General features: G+C 41.9%; 1 long non-coding RNA gene across 1 annotated transcript; it reads left to right on the top strand.

Moving 5' to 3' along the window:
• Positions 1 to 6,124: 6,124 nt before the first annotated feature.
• LOC121012837 (uncharacterized) lies at positions 6,125 to 11,888 on the top strand. The gene is made up of 3 exons (XR_005782351.1): positions 6,125 to 6,150; positions 9,756 to 10,261; positions 11,469 to 11,888. It is a non-coding gene; the product is annotated as an uncharacterized LOC121012837 (long non-coding RNA).
• Positions 11,889 to 13,572: the final 1,684 nt, after the last annotated feature.

Genomic DNA, 13,572 nt, shown 5'->3' with positions numbered 1-13,572 from the left:
TCCCTTAACGAGCAGGGGGGTTCCTCTCTAATGTGAGCCGCCATGTTGGGCTCTGGGCTGACAGCTCAGAGCCTGGAGCCTGCTTTGGATTCTGTGTCTCCCTCTCTCTGCTCCTACCCTGCTCTCTCTCTCTCTCTCTCTTTCTCAAAAATAAGTAAATATTAACAAAAATAAAAAATAAATAAAATATGTCCACAAAGTATTTGATGCTTTTCCCTTCAAGAAGCAGAGCTTAAATTCTCCTCTCCTTGAATGTGGGCTGTATTTAGTGAGTTGCTTCTAACAAATGGACAGTGGTATAAATGGCAGAGTAAGCGTACGGGTAGGTTTTCGTTGTTCTTAGATAGACACCTAGAAGTGGAATTGATGGACCATCCGGTATGTGGTTTATCTAACTTTTAAGGGAAATGGCAAAGTGTGTCCACAGTGGTGGCACCATTTTACCCGTCTGACAACAATGCACGACGGTTCCAATTTCTCCACATCCTCGTCAACACTTGTTACTGTCCATGTTTCAGATGGGGTGAAGTCATTCACAGTGTTAAATGTTGTTCACTGTTTTCAACTTAAAGCAAAAATAGAATTTCCAAGTGGCCGGAGGAAATGATAAAAGTCAATTAACTCCAATTTCGGTTCTCACTTTTTATAATCACTCTGCTATCATTGACTATTTCAAATCTGCAGTTTAAATAATCACAGGGATTGGAATAATCACAGGGATTGTGCCCAAAACAAGGTAAAATAATTCCAAACTCTACTCGCTCGTGTTCTTGAAGAGGGTGAGACAGAGAACATATTTTGGCACTCTCTCCCTAACCCCCCGTCTGAAATCCTCTAGGGCTATGCTTTCTGCTTTCTTGTGCTTTTTTCCTTTTGCAGCTTCCACCCTAAGAGTGAGGAAGAAAAATGTGCTAAATGAACACACTTTCGAGGGGCCAAGAGGAGGAGAACAGGGGAAAAGAAATTCAGATGCATTCCTTCCCAGCCGGAGACGTTGGCCAGCACTGGCGGGGAGAGAGGATCTGTACTCAGAACCCCTCAAACTTAGGCATGAAAGGGGGTGAACCTTTGAGAGGCGCGACCAGGGGGTCAAGCAAAAAAAGGTGGTTACCTTCAAAAGACAAAAACAGCTCCCAGTTCAAAGTGACTAGACGCTGATTCTATGAAACCAGAAAGAATGTTCTGCCCACATGTGCAGTTGTCAGCAGTGGAACCACAAGAAAGGAAATCTCGGAGGTAAACACTGGGAATGCTCATCAAGGTCTGCCTGGGAAAGAGAGAAATCTGGGCGGTGGGCTTCCAGTCTGGTTCTCCTGTCAATGGCCTGTCCCTGAGAGGACAGAGGCCATGAGCGCCCCTTTCTCCTATCTCACTTAATTCTGCTCTGTGTTCACGGATCTTACTTCCTTCCAAGGAGGATTTTGCTCCCACGCCAGGGGGCCCCATCAGGAGATAATGTGCATGCAGGGTTGGAAGCTGGTTTAGTCCTCAGAGCAGAGCGGCAAACCCAGATGCTGGGAGGAGGGATCGGGAAACCGCTGGGTGGGAACAGCCTCAGAGGGGGCGTCCAGGTCACAGAAAACAGCATACCCTGCCTGTTCCTCTGCACCCCGGGCCTCCCTGAGCAACTAAGCAAACACCTCTGATTCATCAGGCAATGCCTTAGGAGGTCACAAGCAGTTTTAGAGAATTACTATTTCCAACCATAAGGAACATTTGCATGGTCAGACATTCTCAAAAACAAGAGCCCATAAATTCAGCAGAGTCCTCAAGAATGGCCATCTGAGGGCTGCAAAAGACTGAGTCCCCATGGTAACCTCAGCCTGGAAACCAAGCTGTTTTCAAAGAACTGGTGCTCGGGGCACCGTTAGGCAAATTAAAATGGTGGTAGCCATTCTTATTGTTTTAACACCTCTGATATTTAGATCAAGTACAAGGTCACGCAAAATGGCAAAATTCACCAGGGCGTCTTTGGTCATTATCATTTAGTGTGGCCGTGCTCCCCAAAATTATTTCCCCATAATTGTCCGTCTCTACAGGAACAGAACAGTGCTTAGCAGTATGTCAAGTGTAGTTTCTGAGAAACCTGAAATTTCCCAAAGCCTGTTTTCTTTTTTGGAGGACAAGCTATGAAAGATTTGTCTTCTAATATTCCATCTTGAACCTCCAGGCTTCCACATGAGTGTGAATACCAAAGTAATGCAATGAATTATTTTCTGTTTCTAATACAAAAAAAAAAAAAAGTTCCTCTCAAAATACTCAGTTGCTACACTAGAGACAGGCAAGGGAGGAGTGTGATAAGAGTTTGATACGAGAGCATTTGCAGAAGACAAGAATATGAATTCTCCCTATGAAGAAATCCCAAGACATTTTGGACTAGATTTGTTCTATCCACTTAGCTTTGTGAGTACTGACTTTCTGTTCAGATCTGTGTAAAGGGTCATTGAAACCTACCTTTGCTATAAAGGTCAGTTAATGTAACAGTGGATTTTAAACTAACTGTGTGATCTCCATGGATATGGAGAGAAGGAAGGCTTCAAAGAGATCACAAGACAAAAGTCCAGGGAACCAGGCAGATGATGGCCCAGGAGGAGAAGGAATACGCCAACAAGAAGTAGAAAATCTAGGGAAGGGGAGCAGGATTGCATTTGAGGTAGACTGAGGAAGGCAGTGACACGCCCTGTGGCTGCTCTTTATTTCCCAAATGAGTAGATGGCCTTGAAGATTTAGTCTCCTGGTTTTATGGGCATTCCCAGAATCAAGAATTATTATGCAAAGCTCTTTACAGGCATGGGTTCCTGCTTCTCTTCTTAATACGCTATAACCCGAGGACTTAAGAGAAATGCAGCTATTCAGAAGTTCACTTGTATAGATTTCTATTTTTGTTTAATTAAAATATTTAAAATATGGAGCTGGCACACCAATTGGCAGGTACGTTAAACTGTCAAGCATGGCAAAACGGTTGTGCAATGTTCTGTCTTTTTATGTGGCACAAACACCACCTGACAAATGGAGTGATAAAGAAACATGGAGTGCCTGTTTATTTAATAGGCTGGAAAGATGAAAAAGAACTCTCCCCAGTGTGCCAAGTGCAACATAATTGCTAACAGAATAGTAGCCACAGGAACAATAAGGTAGAAAAGTCAGGTCTTATGAAAATAAGTGACTGAAAGCTTGCCTATTGGTAACCCAGCAGTCTTTTATTTGTTTTTATTCCACAAAGAGAACATAAATGGAGATCATGCTGGCTTTTTAAATAGTTCAGATCCCTCCCTACCTCCCTCATTTATTCCTTCCTTCCTCCCTCCCCCAGCCCTCAGTCCCTCCTTCCTCTCCCCTCCCTTCCCCTTCCCCTCCCCCTCCTTCCCTCCTTCCTTCCCAAAGGACACTAAGTATTCTGTGTTAACCTAGCCTTGTAAACAAGTGCACACATTCACAAACAACATTATGACATACTTCGGTCATCGTTTATTAGTATCATTTACAGAAATGCAGCGTTAATACATTTCTGCAGTTAGATTTTCTCAATGATACTTCATAGAAATCCTAACGGAGTCCACTGATTTTGCTATAATTCATTCTTTTTAATGGCTGCATAATGTTTTATGATATTTAAATTTTTTTATTTTAAAGATTGATTCAACCATTCCTCTCTTTATGGGAATTCATCTTGTTTCAGAATTTTAACTGTATGAATAATGCTGTCATAAACATGATACACCATTCTTGTGAAATTATATTATTACAGTATGTATTTTTATTTCTTCAGAATAGCTGCCTAGGAATGAGATTGGTAGATCAAAGTGCATGTGAATTTTTATTTTTAGAAGATACTGCCAAACTTCAGTTTAAAAATGACTGTAACAGGGGGCGCCTGGGTGGCTCAGTCAGTTAAGCATCTGACTCTTGGTTGCTGCTCCGACCATGATCTCACTATTTATGAGATCAAAGTCCTGCTGTGAGCCCAGAGCCTGCTTGGGATTTTCTGTCTCCTCTCTCCCCGCCCCTCCCCTGCTCATGGGTGCCTGCCCACTCTCTCAAGATAAATAAATAAACACTAAAAAAAAATAAAAAGGACTGTAACGATTCACATTTCAGTTTGCAAAGTGCAACAGTACCTTTTCCTCTGCATCCTTACCTCCAAAGAGAGTAACAGTGTTACCATTCTATTGTCTTTGTTAATTACATGGCTGTAAAGGGTTATTGTGTTGTTACTTTAATTTGCATTTCTTTGATTACAGATGATTTTATTTTCTTAATGTTTATTTATTTATTTTGAGAGAGAGAGAAAGAGAGAGAGAGCGCGTGAGCAAGGGAAGGGCACAAAAAGAGAGGAGATAGAATCCCAAGCAGGCTCCAAGCTGACAGCACAGAGCCTGATGTGGGGCTCCACCCCATGAACCATGAGATCATGACCTGAACCAAAATCGAGAGTCTGACGCTTTACTAACTGAGCTACCCAGGTGCTCCGATTACAGATGATTTTAAATATCCATACCTTGGGGCGCCTGGGTGGTGCAGTCGGTTAAGCATCCTCGGTTAAGCATCCTCGGTTAAGCGTCCGACTTCAGCCAGGTCACGATCTCGCGGTCCGCGAGTTCGAGCCCCGCGTCAGGCTCTGGGCTGATGGCTCAGAGCCTGGAGCCTGTTTCTGATTCTGTGTCTCCCTCTCTCTCTGCCCCTCCCCCGTTCATGCTCTGTCTCTCTCTGTCCCAAAAATAAATAAATGTTAAAAAAAAAATAAATAAATAAATATCCATACCTTATGGCCACTATGCCCACTTTGGGCTAAATTATCCATTCATATTTATTTTTATTTTCTGTTGCCTATTAGTGAAACTCTTGGTATTTTAAAGATATTAACTTTTTATCTGTCATCTGTGATGCAAATATATTTTGACCTCTACAATTCCTCACTGACCTTGTTTAAATCTTTTCTAGCTGTTGGTTTCTTGTCTTGGGTGAGAACATTCTCCACAAATCCTAAACTGTATATGGAGGCTCCTACATGTTCTTTTATAATTTAGATAATTCGTTTATCTCCTCGATTTTTTTTATCTAGTTCTTTACACTGAAGTCTTCAATTATCGGGGATTTATTTATTTAAATGCTGAGAGAAAATAGAAAATACATTTCTGTTTTCTTCCAGATGAACAGCCAGTTGAATGTGTACCTTTCTTCTCACACTGAAATGAAATGTAAACTTCATGATAGATTAAAATAGTGTGTATTTTGGAATCTAGATTTTCCATTCAATTATTCTACCATATGTGTTTCAAAACCCAATGCCCTATTTATTTGATTATAGTGGCTGTATGGTATGTTTTAATATCTGCACTCACTAGGTCTTTCTTTATACATCTTATTATTGGACTTTTCATTTTTTTCAAATAAGCTTGAAGAACATTTTATATTATTTTTAAGTGTTGTGATTCTAACTGGAATTGTAGTATATATCATAATTAATGTATTATAAATATTATATATACATGCATATAGTGAATTTGGGGAGATCTAACATTTTAATTACATTCAGTCTATAAATCTAAGAATTTAGGATATATCTAAGAACATAGAACGATTTTCCATTAGGTTGAATCTTGTTGTTAGGATTTTATACTTTTCTTCACACAGTATTGCCTTACATTTTATTGCAACCACAAATTAATTTTTCCCATGCTCACATTTAGGTGATTTCTGCTATTCATTGTTGTATGTCATTTTTCTATCTCTGTATCTTACCATTTCAAGTGCTTTTTTCTTATGTCTCTTGTATTTTCCAAGAATATAATTGAAAGGGCGAGCCTATGCTGGCCGACTCCATCTTGTTCTGTGTCCTCCACCTTGAGTGACTATGTCCCCGACATGACCCCTTTCCCTGGAAAATCGCAGAAACCTCAGACCGCGCCTCCTCCCCTTGAGTAACCTCCTGCTCACCCATTCAAACTTCCTGATCAAAACACACCCAGCGACCTGCGTAACAGGACTCTGACCCTTCCCCAGCCAATTGGCCGAGGTCACGACCCTTCCCCAGCCAATCGGCTGAGGCCACAGCCATTACCTCACCAACTGCCCCTAGACCCCTATAAAACCTTTGTGCTTTTGAAACTCGCTCTCTCTCCCTGGTATCTCACCGCTGCGTCAGTGCAGGTAGGGGATTGAGCTCGAGCTAGCTCGAATAAAGGCTCTTTTGCTTTTGCATTGGACTCGGCTCCCTGGTGGTCTTTGGGGATCACGATTTCTGGGCATAACAATAATATTACCAACAAAAAACGAAAGTTTTATCCTTCCCTTTCCAATGTTTTTAAATGACTTTAAATGTGTTTAAAATGATTTTACTATCTTTTCTTACTAATCTTTGCTAGAACCTCTAAGACAATGCTGAATAATAATGACAAGAGCCAGCAATCTTATCTAGTTCCTGATTACCATGAAAATGATTTGGGTGTTTTTCTAGTTAGGATAATGTTTACCGGTGTTTTGTAGTCTATATCATATTTACGAGGGTTCCTCATGTACATATATTCTTGAAGTTATTATTAAGAATAACTCCTAAGGCTCCTGGATGGCTCATTTGGTTAAATGGCAGCTCCTGGTTTCGGCTCGGGTCATGATCTCACGGCTTCCTGGGTCCGAGCCCTATGTCAGGCTCTGTGCTGACAGCGTGGAGCCTGCTTGGGATTCTTCCTCTCTCCCTCTCTCTCTGCCCCTTCCCCATCTCTGCTGTCTCTGTCTCTCTCAAAATAAATAAATAAACTTAAAAATAAAAAAAGGAAAGAACTCCTGAATGTTTATCAAAATGGCTTTGCAGCATCTTTTGGGATGTTCATTTATTTTTCGGCTTTAATGTGTTGATTTAATGAATTACATTGCTTGATTTCCTGATACCTACATTTCATTCCTGCAATTGACTCTACTGGCCATAGTTTCTTAGTCTGCTTACATATTTCTGGATTATTGTAGCTAATATCACATTTAAAATATTTTGCATCTGATTAGAATGACATCAACCTTTTTGCAGTATTTTTATTAGGTTGTAGTAACAGGATTGCTTTCATAAAGACAATGAGAATTGTCTTCTTCTAGGGTCTTAAATGGTTCAGAATGGCTTGCCTGTTAAGCTTAGTGTTCAGCTATGAAATCATCAAATCCTGTTAACTTTTTTCAGTAATGCATTTTTAATCACCTTTATCATCTCTTCTATGGTGCTTGGTCTAATTCAAGGTTTGTACTTCTACTTCCATTTTAATAATTTATGTTTTCCTAGGAGATCATCGGTGTTTTTTAGGTTTCTGAATCACCTTTTTGAGATAAAGGTTTTCTGTGTGGTCAAGTACATGACCAACTATTTTTGTAATGCATGGATGTTAAAAAAAAAAAAACCCTGCATGTTCTTCAGGAGTCAGTAAATAAATAGGTTCATATTTAATAAATAGAAAAATTGTGACTGCCCCTTAAAGTAGACACTAGCTATAGGCTTAGGATAAATAGGTCCACTTTCCACCTCTCTCCCTCTGCCCACCTCCAAACTTTTCTGCAGTAGTGTTCATCACACCTGTCCCCAGTGGCTAGGGAACTCCTATCTACACTTAGGTCTCAGCTTCAGTCACTTCCCCCAGGAAGTCCTCCCTCATACCCTCAACTAAGTTGGGGTAAGAGTCTCACAGTCCTTTTGTCCTTTGCACTTTTCTTATTTGTAATTGCATAGTTGTTTGCATAAATAGTAATGTCTTTCTCTCCCACTAAGCTAAAAACCAAACCAGATTCTCTTAGTTTTTTTTTATCAAATGTCTGTTCTCTGGCCAGGATACCACATTTCATGTAATTGTCATGTTCCTCAGGCTTCTCCTGCTGTGAGTGTTTCTCAGACTTCTCTCTTTTTCCTTTTTTGACCTCATGGTGCTTTTTGTGCTTTATTTTATTCCTTTCACTTTACGCTTACTTTGTATTCAGCTTGCTTTACTTTGCTGTCTCCTTTTCCTTTTGCTATTTTTTGCTGGTTTTCATAAATTTCCTTTCATTGTCTTTTTCATTTTGTGAATACTGTTGTTCTGCTGGAAGTTTCTATTCCATAAATGTTTGCTTCCTCTCTCTCGGGGCTCATAACAAAACACATATTTCTGTAATTTTCTTTAAAAAAACACAAAAGATATAATTTATTCCTTCGCCAAGACCACCTGTACTAATGAGATCAGTCTCCTAAGAATATTTTCATTCCTATTCTCAACTCTGCCCTTATCCAGACCAAGATTAAATCTTCATAATGCTTTGCTTCATTGCTTTTCTCCTCCTTCACCCCTAGCTCTTAGATTTCCCTTAAATAGTTCAGCACTTTTAGTTCCAGATTATTCTTAGAATTACCCTTGCATAGTTCCTTTCTATTTTAAGAATTCTTATCTGGGGTTGCTAGTATTCAATCCTGGTCTCTTGCTGTCCATCTGGGTTCCACTGGGCACACATTGCTCACCGCTGCTTCTCTTCCTCCCCGTGCTCTGGTTCCTTCGGTGGTGGTACAGGCAGTGGGTGGAGGTCTGCCTGCTCTATCCTCCCCTAGGAGTTTCTTCCAGAGTCCCAGGTGCACAACTGATACGCTGTCTGGATCACAGCACACTTGCTTTTACCTCCATCCTGAAAGGTGACTGACACGCTCAGAGAAGAAAGGGTCTTCGTGGCAATTCATTTCTCTCAGTGGCCACATACCCGCCATCTTATGCTTAAGGTGTTGCATTTGAGAGGCGCCTGGGTGGCTCAGTCGGTTAAGTATCCGACTTCAGCTCAGGTCATGATCTTGTGGTTCGTGGGTTCAAGCCCCATATTGGGCTCTGTGCTGACAGCTCAGAGCCTGGAGCCTGCTTCGGATTCTGTGTCTCCCTGTCTCTCTGCCCCTCCCCTGTTCACACTCTGTCTCTCTCTCTCTCTCTCTCTCTCTCTCTCTGAAAAGTAAATGAACATTAGAAAAAAAAAAATTAAGGTGTTGCATATGAAACATCGAATGGCATTGATTCTTTAAGCAATCAGTTATTTCTGTCTAGAAGTTGGTAATGGTTTCTCTCCATTCTTGGAGTTTAAGAATTTTCCAGACTAGCTTTGGGGACATTTTTGTCTCATTCCTTCTGCTTGGAACTCTGTGAATAGTTTCAGTTTGCACATTCAGGTCTTTCTTAATCTTGAGGACATTTTCTTCTTCCATTAGTTTAATTATTGCCTCTTCTCCATCTGCTCCTTTTCTCTTCTCTAAATCTTCTTTTACTCACATTAACTCTTCCAGATACAGCTGCCAACAATCCAGTTTTTTTCTCCTGATTATCTTGTCCTCGTTCATTTGCTCTGTGTTTTAAGATAGTACTTCCAGGTGAATTTCCAGGTCACTAACAGTCTCACTAACACTACTGCCCTCCAATTCATTTGCTAGCAGTTTTAGTTCAAAAAGCATGCAGAAAGTCTTTACAAAGCATAATTGACTATGTTGACATACTTCTGCGTTTTGGTTCAAACTTTAATCTTTCATGTAGGGGCTTGTCCTGTGTGTTCTGCTGGGTTTTCCTCTCTCGGGCTCCTGGGTCTCCTCTGAACACTGGGGCTTCTGTCATCTTCAAACGATGCCACAGAACAGTGGTTCTCAAAGTGTGGTCCACAGAACCCTGCAGGTCCCCAAGACCCGTCCGGGGCACGTTCATGACCAAGCACTGTTGTAATAATCCTACCGTGTTTTTGCCTTTCTCCCGCTGTTGACATTTGCTCTGATGACACAAAAGCAACGAGTCAAAGCAGTGTCACTAATATGCATCAGCTGTCACTGCACCCTTCACCAATGAAGAAGTAAAGACTTGAGTAGCTTCTAAAGGTCTCAACAAGGGGCAAAGCCAGGCCCACATCCAGCTCGTCAGCCCAGCACAACAGACACCAGACCGCTCTGCCATCTCCCTCTCCCCCTGGAAGCAGCGCTAATTCTGGGGAGAAGGAAAAGAAGATGAGAATAAAAATAGACATAAAACATACAGTACTTTGTACTAGAGGAGTGACTAAGGAAAGAAACAATCCCTTCTTCTCGGATTGTCTCTGCCTGGAATGCCATCCAGCACCTAATGTGCTACTTTGGCAACCAGAGAAAGCACGCCGCCTCCAAAGCGAGACTCGCCCTGGCCAGACGCCATAAGGTAGCACCTGACTCAGCACTCACTCAACCCCAGCCCTGAGCTGGCCACTCCCTCTGCTTGGAGCTATAGATTTCATCAGGATAAAAATGAAACTTGGACGCTTGGTAAGGAACCTCATCCCCTTTGTCTCTTCTACAGTATCATCTCCTTCTGCTGGGAGCAGGGCCAGATACCTAACGTAAAGGACCCCGTGCAAAATGAAAATGAAAGCTCCCGTTGAAAGAGCAGGGAAAGTGCTACTGAAGGTACTAAAACATAAAAAGCTCTCCTTCAAAAGTTTTGTGTTACCTACAAAAGAGTAACAGGAGTAATAGCGGTGCACGAGTAACAACACAAACTTGCAAATTTGCAGAATGATATTTTGGTGTCATCATTTTATATCATGTCATTATGATTATGCTTTGTTAAAGTGATACCTCCATCAATCGTATGATTTTTCTGACTTTTTGGCTAATTTATTGGAACATCAAAATCCATACTTCTAGCAACTTTATTTTTTGTTGTTGTTTTTTTAATGTTTATTTATTTTTCAAGGAGAGAGACAAAGCATGAGCAGGGGAGGAACAGAGAGAGAGGGAGACAGAACAAAGCAGGCTCCAGGCTCCAAACTGTCAGCACAGACACGGGGCTGGAACCCACGAACCAGGAGATCATAACCTGAACAGAAGTCGGATGCTCAACCGACTGAGCCCCCGAGGAGCCCCACAACTTTATTTTAAATAGCTATTGACTTAAAACAATATTAGTCCCGGGGCGCCTGGGTGGCTCAGTTGGTTAAGCGTCTCACTTCAGCTCAGGTCATGATCTCGCTGGGTTTGTGGGTTTGAGCCCTGCATCAGGCTCTGTGCTAACAGCTCAGAGCCTGGAGCCTCCTTCAGATTCTGGGTCTTCTCCTCTCTCTGCCCCTCCCATGCTCATGCTCTCTCTGTCTCTCTCTCAATAATAAATAAACGTTAAAAAATTTTTAAAAATACATAAAACAAAATTAGTCCCTCTTGCAAGATTACAAAAATATTTTCTATCATTTTTAATTTTGAGAAGACTTTCTGCATATGCATCTGTTACTGGAGCTATTTTACATGCTGTGACAACATTGTTGGGATTATTGGAGATATTATATGCAGATAAATTTCTGATAAATTATATCAAAATATACATTTTATTACATCTGGAACTGAGGACTATCACAGAATAACTTCTTCTAAAAGATTTATCTCTCTGTACAAATGGGTTTCATGTAAGTGGAACATTACATGCGAATTTATACGATGCTATTTCAACGTTTCCTCTGACATTTCCTTGAACTTGCAGATCTGTGGTTGCCACTCCTGCTGCCACCGTTCCCACCACTGATGGACCCAGATTCTGTCCTGGCCACACCCCTGGGAAGGCTGAACTGCCTGAGGCGTGCACGGAAGGTCTGGGCCAACTGCTGTGTGCCCGTGGACTGTGCTGGACCACTGCCATCCGCACGCGGGCTGCTACCTGGTGCATCATCCATGTGCATATTGCATTGGATCATCACAAAACAGCATCATCACAAAACACAAATTCAGAGATAGACGTGGATGAAGAATTTCCAGACAGTCATAGAAGAACATAAACCCAAGCACAGAGTCCTCAACCTGGGCCCTTTGTAACTGTGGGCTCTGCCTCGTAGCAACCATAATTCCTGGTTTTCCACCCACTAGTCGTTTGGACTGGAGTGGTTAATGCACTTTTTATTGCCAATCTCGTAATTTGTCTTATAAATCTGCCATTTACAGTCTCTCCTTCTAGAGGCCTTGTGCAGCTCTCTTAGCCAGCGATTGTCTCTCTCCTCCTTGTAAATCAGTTGGCTACCTTTCCTAGGAAAGCAATGTGAACCTAACCTTAAATAGTCACTAATGACTTATATTAGTTGCTGGGTCTTTCTGAGCCTCCAATTTTCCCAAGACTGATTAGCTCAGGCTTAGAGAAGCTTTGCATTCATCCAGCCATTTAAAACGTGATGGACATAAATTCGGAGTACAAGGTCTGGAGCAGTCCTGACTGCTTGGATCCCACTCTTACCTCCACTCCCCTGCTCTGTAAGCCTCAAATTTAGCATGGTATTAACCTCTGTAAGCCTCAATTGTCTCATCTGTAAAATGGTGATAGTACCACACCTTTTAAGATGGGGCTTAACAAATGCTTATTATTAATATTCACTTCTAGGTAAACGGGGTTCAATCTCTCTGCTTATAGCAGTGCTGTTCCTAAGAAAACAAAAACGCTGGCTTTGACTGACAATTTTTTTGTGTAAAATGTAGTTCACAACCGCTTTCTGAAGGAGTCTACAAAGGAGCAGAAAAAGAGTCCCGTTCAGTAAGGCCATTTCAGAGAGTACAGTTGGATGAAGGCTGCTGTAAGCTTAGCTGGAGGTGTAGCAGTTATGTGTGAGTGTGTGTGTGTGTGTGTGTGTGTATGCGTGTGTGAAGAAAAGGCTATGGGTCTGCATGTGATCAGCCTTGAACTTCCTCCGGCAACAGAACTCCAAAGGACTACACAGGTAATACAGAACAGAGCACTCCTGCTTGCACAAGACAAAGAACAGGGAGTTGTTGAGGTTGATTTTTTTTTTTAACTGGGATGAGACTTTCCAAACCTACCTTATGGTTGGTCATGAATCTGAAGCATAAGCCAAAAGCAGGGTTTGGTAAAAAGGAATTGCAAACATAAAAAGAAACTCACATTTACGTTTCTTCCACCACACTAATATGGACTAAGAGATTATGAGTAGTCAACCCTACATACCAGGAGATAGGCATCACATAAAAAATTAATTTCTTCCCTATAGACTTTACAAAATAAAAGTGTGACCTATGACAAGGAAATTAAATCATCAGAAAATGATGAAATTAGAACATTTCATGAAATTCTCCCATGAGACTTGTGTTATAAAATATCTGCAAAGTGTGCTCCTAAAAGAATGGTCTGGAAATGGTCACCAAATTTGTGTCCTTCCCACTCCCCCGTCCCCTCTTGCCTGGGCTTCTGCCCCCCAGGCAGGACTAAGGTTGGCTGTCCAAGGGTGTCTCATCTTGTGCTTATTTCGCGGTTTTCACTGTCTTCACTGCCAGCTGCCTCAGTCACGTTCCAAGTTCTGAGAACCAGAACAAGGAAAAGAGGAACGCCTTTGAGATTTTACAAAAGGGAGAATGGAATCCACAGAGTCGGTTACAGATGTGATGGAAGGGCCGAGAAGCCAGCAGGGACAGAGGAGACGCAGGGAGCAGCAGCAGCAGAAAGCCACGGCCTCACCTGAGCTCCTAGCTGAAGGAGAAGGTGCTCCTGGACCGCAGGGCCAGGGTCGCCTGGGGGAGGTGGCGAGCCCATCCAATGTGCACTAGAGCCAGGAAAGAGGCACACAGGGCCACATGCCACACCAGCCAAG

Source organism: Herpailurus yagouaroundi, unplaced genomic scaffold, assembly GCF_014898765.1.
Source record: "Herpailurus yagouaroundi ecotype Mexico unplaced genomic scaffold, PumYag 197, whole genome shotgun sequence".
Classification (NCBI taxonomy): domain Eukaryota; kingdom Metazoa; phylum Chordata; class Mammalia; order Carnivora; family Felidae; genus Herpailurus; species Herpailurus yagouaroundi.
The sequence above is the reverse complement of the archived record's forward strand: the minus strand, read 5'-3'. Positions and strand labels throughout refer to the sequence as shown.